This window comes from Equus przewalskii, chromosome 15 (genome assembly GCF_037783145.1).
Source record: "Equus przewalskii isolate Varuska chromosome 15, EquPr2, whole genome shotgun sequence".
Lineage (NCBI taxonomy): Eukaryota > Metazoa > Chordata > Mammalia > Perissodactyla > Equidae > Equus > Equus przewalskii.
The window spans coordinates 15,998,114-16,012,071 of NC_091845.1; positions in this window are offsets into that span (position 1 = coordinate 15,998,114).

Genomic DNA, 13,958 nt, shown 5'->3' on the forward strand with positions numbered 1-13,958 from the left:
ATGAGGCTTCGAAAAGACAGGTAAGTGCGTAATGAAAGTGGAGTCAAGTCCAAAAGTGTATTGCTGCTCTCCCAGGTAACGTATTTGTAATCTCCAGAGGCAGAGAACACGTGTGTATGTGCTTGCAAAACAGCACCACAAGGAAAAGAATGCTGTTTATGTTTCACACCCAACCCTCCGAAGAAACTTTTTAATATGTTTGGATCTTGTCATTGGTTTTGAAGAGAGTAACTGCAGTTGAAACAGCTAAGGAACAGGAAATGTACCTGTGTGCACACAGAGAAACCAAGAAATACAAACATGGCTACAACATGAGAGCAGAATAATTGCTTGGACTTACTTTCGTGTGGTAATAAAAAGAAATACACTCTCAGCATCTTAAAGTAACGGATATTGGGAAAATGAAATCCATGTATTAAATGTGAATCAGTCAAAAGATATCTTTCAGACTTGGTTTGCTTTCATCTGATAAGCCAGAAGGTTTCTATGACTACATTGTATGACTACATTATATAGATTTCTATGATTGCAATATATATCAGTCACACATCTCATTTCTACATAAGGTCTAACCACCATCATAAGAGGCTTTAGAGAGGAGTTAATGTTTCTTAACTTTAGGTAGACTCAAAATGGGCTATAGTATTCTTCCTTCCAATTCTTGGGGAGGAAAACTGGATGAATTATTTTATGGGAATGATATTTGTCTTAACTGAACCTCTAAATTTTTTTTATTGGGATCATATTGGCTTACAACATTGTGTAAATTTTAGGTGTATATCATTATATTTCATATTTCATTTCTGTATAGACCACATCATGTTCACCACAAACAGTCCAGTTTTTATCCATCACCATACTTATATACCCCTTTACCCCTTTCACCCTGCCCCCAGCCACTTCACTTCTAGTAACCACTAATCTGTTCTCAACTATGTGTTTGTTTATTTATCTTCCACATATATGAAATCATACAGTATCTGTCTTTCTTTGACATTTCACTTAGCATAATAACCTCAGGTTCTGCCAGTGTTGTTGCAAATGGCACAATTTCATCTTTTTTATGTCTGTGTAGCATTCCATCGTACGCGTACATCACATCTTCTTTATCCATACACCCGTTGATGGGCACTTGGGTTGCTTCCACATCTTTGCTAATGTGAATAATGCTACTATGAACATAAGGCTGTGTATATTTTTTGACTTATTTATTTCATCTTGTTTGGATACATACCCAAAAAATTAGAATAGCTGGATCTTATGGTAGTACTATTTTTAATTTTTGAAAACTTTCCATACTATTTTCCATAGTGGCTGCACCAGTTTGCATTCCTACCAGCAGTGCATGAGGGTTCCCTTTTCTCCATATCCTCTCCAACACTTGTTATTTCTTGTCTTGTTAATTATACCCATTCTGACAGGTGTGAGGTGATATCTCACTGTAGTTTTGATTTGGATTTCTCTAATAATTAGGGATGTTGAACATCTTTTCATGTGCCTGTTGGCTATCTGTATATCACTTACTGGTATCTCTCCTTCTTTTGAAATCAAAATGTATTTATTTATAAAAATAACAACATGGTGAATTTTTCTGTCGAGTATGAGAAAAATATTCACAACGTAATAGGTTTTTCCATGAAGAGGAATTCGTTCTTCAGTTAAAGGACACTCTCTTAATCGAATCTCTAACACTTTTGCCTCATACTGAAAGACAGCTGATTGCTTTGCTTTCTGTTTCACTGAGAAGGGAATAAGAATCAGAAAAGAACTTTAATAGCTCCTACCACTGCCTCTAATCACATACTTGCCCCTATTAGCCATAGGTTCTGCCTTCTTTCCTGCTACTCTGGGTAAATCACACTCCTTCCTCAGGCCAAGTGTTCCACTGTGATTTAGTTACTGTGCTCTCTTACATGTTCGAGAGACTCTTCCAGCTTTGGGTCCCCTTGTCTTCAGAATTATCAGTTCTCCTTCTCTGCTGTATCATTACAGCATAAAGATTTGCTGCTATTTTGCCCATCTTAAAAATCAAAAGCCTTTTCGGCCTCACATCTCCCTCTAGCTACCACTCTTTTCCTGCTTCGTTTTACAGTAGAACACCATTAAAGGATTGTCTATACTCATTGTCTCCAAATCGTCCTTTCTTGTTCTATGTTGAATCCAATTTGACTAGTCTTTTATCCCCACTGTTCCATACGTCACTAGCTGCTCCTTCTCTGAAACTTTTGCTGGTATCTTCTCATTTTCTTAATCTTTAATCACTGGGAGGCACTAAAGTTTTAAATTAAGGTACACTAAAAGCTACAAACAATTGCTGAGAGAAATCAAAGACCTAAATAAGTGAAGAAATATACCATGTTCATGGACCAGAAAACTCCATATTTTTAAGAGGTCAATTATCTCCAAATAGGTCTTTAGATTTGAAATAATTCCAATCAAAGTAACAGCAGGGTTTCTTGTGACAATTATCAAGTGCTAAAATTTACATGAAAATGAAAATAACCAAGAAAAGTAAAATCAAAATGATAAAGACAAAGTTAGAGGAGTTGTACTCTGATTTTACCAATCACTACTAACCTAAAGTCGTCAAGGCAGTATGATATTGTCAGGATAGATCAACAGAATATAATAGAGTGTCTAAGAATAGGACTACACTTAGAATCAATTGACTTATAGGGTCAATTGATTTTAGACAAAAGTGTCAAGATAATTCAATGATAAAAGCATTGTATTTCAAGAAGTGGCGCTTGAACAAATGGATATTCATTTGGAATAAATTAACCTTGATCCTTACCTCTTATCACTCACAAAAAAATAGATTGAAATGGATCACAAACCTAAAGGTAAAACTTTAAAAATTCTAGAAGAAAATATACAAGATCTCGGGGTAGGCAAAGATTTCTTAGAACATACACACCAACATACACATTCACACAGAAAAACACAAAACATAGGAGAAAAAATAGAAATATTAGGCTTCATCAAAATGAAAAATGACTGATATTTGAAATACATCATTAAGGAATTTTTATAACTCAATAGTGACAAACCAAACAACTGATTAAAAACCTTAAAAATTTATGAACAGACATGTTACCAAAGATATCTGAATGACATTTAAGCACACAAAAAAGACGCTCAAGGGCCAGCCCAGTAGTGCTACCGTAAAGTTCACACGTTCCACATTGGCGGCCCTGGGTTCACCAGTTTGGATCCCGGGTGTGGACCTATACACTGCTTGCCAAGCCATGCTGTGGCAGGCATCCCAGATATAACATAGAGGAAGATGGACATGGATGTTAAGTCAGGGCCAGTCTTCCTCAGTAAAAAAGAGGAGGATTGGCAGCAGATGTTAGCTCAGGGCTAATCTTCCTCAAAACAACAACAACAAAAAGATGCTCAACATCTTTATTTATCAGGGAAATTCAAATTAAAACCACAATGAGGTACTTCTGCACACCCTTTAGAAAGGCTAAAACCAAGAACACTGAAAATACCAAAGGTTTTTGAGGACGTGGACGACTAGAACTCTTACACCTAGCTGGTAGGAGGGTAAAGTGTTAAAACTTCTTTGAAAAACAATTTGGCAGTTTCTTCAAATATTATTACCAAGAAACTCCATGCTTATGTATCTTCCCAAAAGAAAGGAAAGCATACATCCACACAAAGATTTGCAATAAAGATTCACGGCAAACTTTTTCAGAAGAGACAAAAGTTGGAAAAAACACAAATGCCCATCAACAGGTTAACAGATAAAAATATGATGGTACATCCATAAATGTAATACCAGTTAGAGCTAAGAAGGGAAAAATTACTAATACTCATTAATTGCATTAAAATAAAAATTTTGGGGCTGGCCCTGTGGCTGAGTGGTTAAGTTCGCGCGCTCCGCTGCAGGTGGCCCAGGGTTTCGCCATTTCGAATCCTGGGCGTGGACATGACACTGCTCATCAAACCACACTGAGGCAGCGTCCCACACACCACAACTAGAAGGACCCACAACTAAGAATATACAACTATGTACCCGGGGGCTTTGGGGAGAAAAAGGAAAAAAATAAAATAAAATAAATGAAAAAGTAAAAAATAAAGAATTTTAATGCTAAGAGAAAGATATTCAAGAAAAGGCAAGGCAATTCTACACAGACAGAAAACCAAGAATGATTGCTTAAGGCTAAGGCAGGAGGAGATCAATTGCAGGTAGACATAAGTGGATATTTTAAAGTGATGAGGGGCCGGTCTGGTGGCGCAGCAGTTAAGTTCGCACATTCTGCTTCTCCATGGCCCAGGGTTTGCCGGCCCAGATCCCGGGTGCAGACATGGTACCGGATAGTAAGAGCCATGCTGTGGTAGGCGTCCCATATATAAAACTAGAGGAAGATGGGCATGGATGTTAGCTCAGGGCCAGTCCTCCTCAGCAAAAAGAGGAGGACTGGCAGTAGTTAGCTCAGGGCTAGTCTTCCTCAAAATAAATAAATAAATAAATAAAGTGATGAAAATATTCGTTTTTGATTGTGACAGTGGTTAAATGGGTAAATGCATTTTAGAGGTCTTGTTAAACTGTTGTCAGTGCCATGGAGTGGATTCCAACTCCTAGCGACCTTGTGTACAGCAGGTCAGAACTCTACTGGGTCTTTTTGTGCCATCCTCTCACCTTCTGGTGCTATATCAGACAATGCTCCACTGCTATTCATAGGGTTTTCTTGGCCAAGTTTTTCAGAAGTGGGTGGCTGAGTCCTTCTTCCTAGTCTGTCTTAGTCTGGAAGCTCTGCTGAAACCAGTCCACTCTGGGTGACCCTGCTGGTATTAGAAATATCGGTGGCAGAGCTTTCAGCATCAGAGCAACATGCTGCCGCCACAGTGTGACACCTGACAGATGGGCAATGTGGTTCCCTGACTGGGAAACAAACTTAGGCTGCAGTGGTGAGAATGCTGAATCTTAACCACTAGACCACCAGGGCTGGCTTATCAAACTGAACAAATGAATAGATTTTATTTTGTGTAAAGTATACTTTGTAAAGTTGAGGTTTAATAAATTGAATGATGATGATGGTAGACAGTAGATTCTCCTAAAAGATTTGGAAAAGTAAAAATTGACAAGCCTATCTTTCTGCCTGAATATTATTGTTGTTGTTGCTGTAATTGTTACTATTGATTATACTGAACAATGAAAATGACCTCTCCAATCTCTTCCATGATTGGTAGTCATTTCAAATGTTTTAGATCTACCTGGGTCAATTTGATTCATTTATATTTTCCTAGGGGATGGTCATGATGATCATGATGATGATATTGAGAGGTAACTTCTATAGCCCAAAATATGTCCCAGTTAGTGTTTTAAGTACTTCACATTAGTAATTTATCTAATCCTCACAACAACCTGATTAGTCTTATCTTATTTTCCACATCTAACAAAGAAGGAATCTGAAGCACATAGAAACTAACTACATTGTCCAAGAGCCTCCAGCCAGGAGATGCTGGATCCAGTGGAGGAGGGATCAAACCCAGGCAGTCTGGCTCAGGAAAGGATATTAATATTGATTTTATTATCCAAGTCTTTATATTCTTTTTTACATTTTGCCTAATTGACACGTCAAATTCTCTGAGAAGCATATTAAATATTTCCCACAAAGATTGTTTAAATCAAATAATCTTTATTTTTCAAGAAACTTTTTGCATATTCTGTTGCTACATTGCTTAACGGCTATATGTGTGTGTATACATATATATATACATACATATATATATGATATATGTATATCATGTATACATATATATCACTATGTAGATCTCACTATAGTGTATATATTATATAGAGAGAGTGAATTGCATCTTTATGAATATATATAGATACACATATGATTTCATCTTTGTGATTTTTTAAATTTGTTTACATCTCTTAGATATGACTTCTATTTGGCACCCTTGCTTTCTTTCCGGTTTTCATTTTCCTGTATATACTTGCACATTAAAATTTTTTTCTTTGTCATTTTGTTTTAGGTATCTTTCTCAAGGTGATCATAGAGCTGGATTTTTTTAAACCAATCTATCTCTGTATTTTTGATAGGGTAGCTTAGTGCACTTGCATTTAGTGTGGTAGCTCACATCTGTATTGAAATGTATTTCTTCCTTCTCACTTTCGCTGAGGCGTGGAGTCAGGAGTCTCCTTAGGCACAAGGCAGTCCTCATATGCTCACATGGTCTGGGAGACATTGAGACCAACAGTTCAGTTACCATCCAGGCAAGGGGGACAGCATCATTCAGCAGGGTCCCCAACATTGGGAGCAGGCTAACAGGTGTAGAATCTCTCTTAAGGAATTCTGTTATGGAATTCCTTCAGCAGTGAAACCAACTTTGGGGAACTATGAAGCACTGCTTTTTTCCCCTCAAAACTTCCCTTCATGGCTGCTATTTCCTCTGTTCTCCTGATACCAAACAGAAAAAGAATCCATTGTCTGTCTTCCTCCCAACACTTCCTAGGAGGATACTGAGGCTCCTCTCACCAGGCAGCTCTTGAAGTGAGCCCTCAAATTTTCATAAGCTTCAAGGCCCACAAAAATCTTGATCTACTTCTGCCTCTTGAAGGAAAAATATGACTATTATTTATTACTTGTTTAGAATTGCCTTATTGTGAAGAAATCTCTGACGTTTCTTTCTCTAAAAGAATTAAAAGAAAGATTCACACAGATTGCTTTATTGAACTTATACAATTATTTAAAAAATATATAATATACTAACATAAGCAGTATTATGCTGTTGGTGTTATTATGTTTGTTTCACTGATTTTTTTTTTTTTTTTTGGTGAGGAAGATTAGCCTGAGCTAACATCTGTTGCCAATCTTCCTCTTTTCTTTTTTCTCCCCAAAGCCCCAGTACATAGCTGCATATCCTAGGTGCAAATTATTATAGCTCCTCCATGTGGGATGCCACCACAGCATGGCTTGATGAATGGTAGGGGTCCACACCCAGGATCCGAACCGGTGAACCCCAAGTCACCAATGCAGAGCATGTGAACTTAACCAGTACGCCACTGGGCTGGACCCCCATTGATTTTTTAATTCAGATACTTCGATTAGCATTCACAACTGTTCTAAATATCCCATGTTTAAAAACTATATATTTTATGAGATATTTTTCCCCTGCCTACCATAGAAAATTCTCCTAATATTACTAACATATAAACAATTTTCTATAGACTCCTAAGTGCTTCCTGTGGGTCAGACACTAACTCTAAAATCTCACTTAACCCTTACAGTAACTCTATGAGGTAGGTACTACCATGTTTGTTTTACTGGCATTTGAGGTTCGAGAGGGTTAAATAGCATGTCAAGGTCACACAAACAGTAGAAGGACAAACAGGGATTTGAATGCAACTCCACTTAGCTGCGACATCTGTCTCCTGAACCTCTCTTCCTGGATTTCTCTGCCACATCCATTGGTATAACAAATGGAAGGCAAAAATACCTGCTATAATTTTTATGGTTATTTTCACTCTTAAAGACAAATTAAAAAGTTTCTCTTGAATACAATGTTTTATGCTATAACTGCACAGACCTTGACAATTAACTAGAAAGATAAGTCCTATATTATTTGAGGAACTGTGTATTTCTCATGAAAATGGTCTGAATCTAAATATTTGGCTCAATTCTCCACTGTGCTGTAAAAAAAAAAACAGAAGTATTAAATGGTCCCAGGAAATCTAAATCATTTTTCTCCCTCATTGTTTTCTTTTCCTTTACAGTGAGGGGGAAGTAGGGAGTAGAGGGTCAGGAAGGAAAATCCGCTACAATATCACATTTACTCTCCCTCAGGAAAAAGCTCATTGAAGGATGGGTGATAACAATCTTCTTAGTCTTTTGCCCCAACACAAAATTGTTTTTTCACTTTATATCACATATGTATAATTTTACAGACATTCAAAAATCCACTTCCTGCTGGAAAAAAGTAACAACAGTTTGCCACGAAATGGATTGCTTTTCAAAGGGAAAATAGTCAGTGGAATGCATATATTCTCCTTCTACCACATGGTAAGAAAATGTATATTTTAGAAAGCTATTGAAATAATTCAGTTCAAGTCCTTTGAATATATTCATATAAAAATAGAAGAATTGTTGCACAATGATAACTTACAACAGGGAGTGGGTAAGACCTGGTATCTTGTGACATGAATTGTTTTGCTTCAACCACAGAAGGACACCACAAAATTGTTCCATGGAACTGCCTGCCACCTGCTGCTTTCAACACTGAATTTTAATGAGCACCAATTGCTCTGTAAGAGTCTCACTATTTTAGGAGTATTATTTACCATGAGGTCCATTGTGATCTTTCTAAATTGTAGGGTAAATTGCTTAGGCCTCAGTAAAAATAAATGTATTTCATTAATGCGGCTCCTCTTCTACTCTAATCTTTTTAACCCTGAAGATTGAGAGATTTTTTCCGTGCATAATAATTATGATTGTATCTTATTTCGTAGACACAAAGAAGAGGTCGCAGCACATAAATTCTAAAATCTGGATGTTCATCAAGAGTTTAGCTGCTTACACAACTGTTCTGCCTTCCCCGTTCTTGTCCTTCATTTGTGAAATGTACAGACTACTGCATTGTTTTAATGGTGATTAGACATAGAAAACATGTTTCATTAGTTTCCATTAAACAGAAGTTATCTACTGGTCCATTGGCGTCATTAGCATAAATGCTGCACAGGTTTTTTTCTTTTACAGACAATATACTGGTATTTCTTCTATAATCATATGGTAAACTGATTTATTAGCTTTAATCCTTTGCCTTTCCCTGTGTGTACACTCTTGCCATTGCTTCATTGTAGGTGAAATATACTTCCCTGTCCCTTGATTTTAGACTTGGCATGTGACTTGCTTTGACCAAGATGTGAGTAGAAGTTACAATGTGTTGGCTATAGGCCTAAGTTTTAAGTACCCTTATGGGTTTCTGCTCACCTTCTTGTTCCTTTGGTATTGCTGTAGATAAATGTGCTTTGGTTAGCCTGCAGGCCACAGAAGATGAAAGATACTTGGAGCAGAGCCACTTCAGCTGAGCCACAGATCTGGGTAATAAGCAAGCTGCCCAGCTAAGCGCAACCAAGACGAGCTGAACCTCGGATGTCTTTTAGACACGAGAGATAAAATCTATTATTATTTTCAGCCACTAAATTTGGAGGTGATTTGTTTTGCAACAATAGCTAGCCAACACAGATACTATCACTTACTGAAACCAAGTCAACATAGTCCAGATTCTTCTTAGAGCAGAGCCTGAGACAAGGACTTTTGTCTTTTGTAATATATGAGTAATTATTTGCAAATGTGATCTCAGAGGAGTGAGGGGCAGGGAGGATTAAAAAGGGAGCAAGAAAAGCCAATAAAAGATGTATTATTGAGTTTTCCAACACTAAGTATGAACGATTGTTCAATACTATGGGAACATCTAAGAAGTCTATGACATCAAATGCTTCTTTGGGCCATCCGCCTTTATTAAGCATGGGGAAAGCTTTCATCTATTGGCTCCTATACCCAGTGATAAGGTGACCATCTACTTTATCATGTGAAACAACGCAGTTAGGACAGTGAAAGGAAAAAATATAGCAATGCTGGCATAACTGGTATAACTCAAATCTATGCTGGGCCAGTGAGGATGTATGGCCACACTGCATATTGGTGCAAGATTGTCGTTGGAGACATTAACTCTCCTACACATCCATGGTAAACATGCACATGATGCCAATCAGGTTTGTGTGGGCGTTCAATATCATGGAATCAGAGAAACTGCTGAATGGAAAATGAGAGTTGTGAGAGATGAAAGACTATCAGGTAACATCTGTGTTAGACTACATGAAGCATTGGCTTGAATATTTGGTTAGGCTGAGGAGATCCAAAATTGTGCAGAAAAAGCCATCAAATTTAGTTCCCATTTTGCACCACTCAGATCTATTCAAGACCTTCATTAAGGCCAATCAGTAAACGAGTCAGCTTCTGGATTGAGCCAGGCGAATTCCCTGCAATAACTTAGAGGTAAGAGGCTCAGTGAATAATATCCACAACCCTGCTGAAACTACTCTTGGGACCATAACTGATACCCATCATCTCATCCCTTTACCACCAAATCTAAATTGTTCTCACCTTCAGCTTACAATTTGACTTTTCTAGGTTGTTTGCTTAGGTAACCCAGATCTTCTTCCCTGGGCAGATTGTACCCCCAGATTCCTTGCCTTAGTGAGACTACTTTGCTGCACTTGTCTTTTCACAACTATTAATTTACACTAAAACCCAGGAGATATTCCAGTGAATAGTCAGCAGTACAGATAGACTCCTCCAAGAAACCACCGTGAGCAGCAAATACTGTTTCTAATAGTATTAAGGGTTCACTAGTCCTGGCAATATAGTAGTTCCTTCTTTTTTGTGTTGGTGCACTAGAATAACACGATTAAACAGATAGGTAGGAATCAGAATATTTATTGCATTTCCTTGTGAAAGTCTTCTTCCCTTAGGATTCAGAACCTCTAGGCTAAGAGATCTGAAATTTCAGGGATGGGAGCAGAAACTCTTCAAATGGATAATTGAGTATGATGGTAAGAAAGTCTAATTGTACCACTGCCCTTCGTTTCCTGGACCCACATATTCTACCACCGTGGACACCACCATATATCAAATGTAAATTTAGGGCATATATCACATGATAGATGAGTGGGCTCTAACTTTGCAGGGTGTGTTCCTGGAACTGTCAACTTAACTGAGTCATGAACAGTTCATTCCATCATTATATTTGACTGGTTACCTCTGAGAGATAATGGCACACGGTGAGAATGTTGAAAATCCCACTGTCATTCACCCACTGTCACTCATCCTTTGACATAAAATGCATCTCTTGGACTTAGGCAATGATATATAGGATACCAGAGTGATAGATTAGGCTTCAGATGGTGGTGCTGCCAGAGGAACTACAGTCAGGGAAGGAAAATCTATATCCCAAGGACTTTCAATTCTGATAAGAATAAATCACTGTTTCCTTCAGAGTGGATAATGTCCATTATAATCAACTTGCCATCAAATGGGTGCTGGACTCCTTTGGAATGGTGCCATATTGAGGAGTCATAATTGATCTCTATTGCTAGCAGACTAGGCAATCAGAAGTGGCAATAGTTAGTCATCCATACATTCAGGATATCCATGCTGTTGAATTCATGTACACCTCCATCCATGAGGTCACAGACACTCAATTCATTGGCTTATTGAACTAGCACCTGTATGACCAAGGAGAGAGAATGACTGACATTTAAGAACAAGTTATTCTCTCCAACTTAGTGGTTGAGTGCCTCTTTGGAGTGGATGGCCTCTAGTAGGCATTAATATGAGGCACAAAGAAATGGACAAATTATGTTTGCTTTCATGAGTCCATCACCATGACTCTTTGTTCCTTGTTTCTAATTTTCTATTCTTGTTCTTTCCAGCTTCTTTACTAACTAAGCAAGTCATTCACTTCCGCTCAGAAGTTTACGTATATTCATAACTCAGGTCTCTTCTCCCTCCCTAGAAAGAGAACAATGAATGAACTGCTCACCTCAGTTCTCCAGAAGGATCTCCATTTACTACTTTGTTTAGAGCCATCTCTGAAATGGGATATAAGGAGATACAAGTCCATTTATGACTTATACCAATATCTCATACCAACTGAACCGTTATGTAGGCTTAAGGTATGTTTTCCCTCTTCTTTCAGCTGGTCAGTATTTCCAGGTACAATAGATGTTGGCTCAAAAATCTAGAAGGCCTATCAAGTGATTTTCTTCTTTCTTAATGATAGAGGGTAAAGGGTGAAATAAACAATCCTATCTTAGAAGGGATGTCTCAGGAAGCCACAGATATTTGGAAACCTAAAGATGTTAATGTAGCAGTTCCAGAGCCTTTGTGGGTTTATTTCTCATTACATGGCATGTTTGTCTTACTAAGACATTTAAGCTACTTGTCCTTGTTGCTGACCAGATCAATCAGGATAATCTTCACTATGGTGCACCAGTGTGATATTCTGCATACTTCCAAAATATCAAGGTGGCTGTGGACTATAATATGAGAACTGTGTAGGAGATATAATAGGACCACCAATCCTACATCCTTCAAGTCTTTGATGGTGGTACTAATTTCCACAGTTCCTCTTGGATGTGCTATTTCTTCAGATTTTGCCGGGGTGTAAGGATGAGAAAGGGCATTTAGGGATCTTCTAGTTGGCTCCTTCTACCATAATGACTCTTCTGCTATGGGATGGGAAGCCAATTTGAAGGTTCTGCTAGCTGGCTCTTTTGTATGTCTATCCAATTCTGTACTCAGAGATCGCGAAAATAACCACATACTTGATCCATATATACATTGGGCACACAGACTTCGGTCAATCTTTTTTTTTTACCTGAATTCCAAAGCCCACACTCTAACTAGAGGACTACTGTGGCTCTCTATGCATCCAGGTATCAGTTCAGACTTCATATCCAATAATTCTCAAAAATTCTGGACATTCCCTTGCCCAGAGCACAATTACTCTGGTAAATAGCCACTATCCCCTTTCAGGAAGAATTATAACCATATCTACTGTGTATAATTTCAGTGTCATTACAGGTTCTTCCTGGTCTACTTTAAATCAATGGGCCCCGGGTTAAAACTGACATCTGAAAACTTAGATCTTAAAAACACAGTAGTATTTCCATTGTGATCTTTGACATCAATCTTCTGCTCCCTAGCCCTCTTTTAATTTTTTTTAAAATATTAAAAGTCCAGTAAGTCCTTAGTTGACTGCCAATGTGTTGTATCTGAGGGAACACCCTGATCTATTAGCTGTCACTCATCCCTACAGGTCAGGGATTTTGATTGTCACTTAGGCCTGCTGTCAATTATAGTAACTGCATATAACTTGCCTATAAATGTAAACTGCTGCCAACTACCGCTGCCATTCGGGAATTCCATCATTTATATTGATATTAGGGAGCCCAGTTCCTTACATGTAATATTGTCAGATCTGGTCTACAGAGGACAGCTACCACCAAAGAGACCAATGCCCCCACATCAGGGTATTCCTTATTGCCTTAGTGAAGGGATTGTCCTCTTGGCCATCCAAGAAAACAAGTTAAGAGAGTGTGTTTTTCAGCACCACAGAATAAGTCCATTTTAACTTTCTCCATTTCTTGAGTTTCCCTTTCCTCAATACAATAGGAAGGCAATTTTATCACCTAGAATCTTTAACTAGATTTATCATCATGTCCAAGTTTCTAGGAGCAATCATAAAGAATATTAAAGATTGATTCCAGACGTCCTTTCCAGGATTCACAGGTAAGTACTCCTGTGACAATTTATTCTCCCCTTATATTCTACATGCCCTGGTCTTATCCTTTGTTTCCTTCAAAGCAGAACCAGAGACACAGGTTTACAGTAAGTAGTTAAATCAGGAATATGAACTCAAGGAGCAGAGATGAGGAATGGGGAGAGCGGAAAGAAGAGTCAATTTAAGAACGTGTCATTGAGTTGTCTGGGATTGACTGGTTGCTCTATCCCATTGGGCTCTCAGAGATTTAAATAAGTCTCAGAATCAACTATCCATAAGTTCCTGACGCCCATTGCTCAAAGTTTGTCTCATGGGGGCATTAACTCCTTTGCTCTTCTGCTTTGTGCCTATATGAATGGTGAACAGGTACCCATGAGTGTCCCACAACCATGGATTCATAGAAGCCCTGGAGCAGAAGACAAAGGGTGCACTGTACCATCTGAGGCAAATGCTGTCAAATAGCACCTGTGCAAATCTGGTGAAAGACTGCAGAGAGTGAGCTGACGCAAGAGATGAGCTGAAAAGATTTGAAGTGGTGCCCAGAAACTATCTGATAGCTAAATGCTCTGAGAAACAAAGAGGATGAAAATAAAATTGTCGTAATTTGTATTATTTAGTTTCACTTTTTCAATAGGTGATTTTAGTACGTT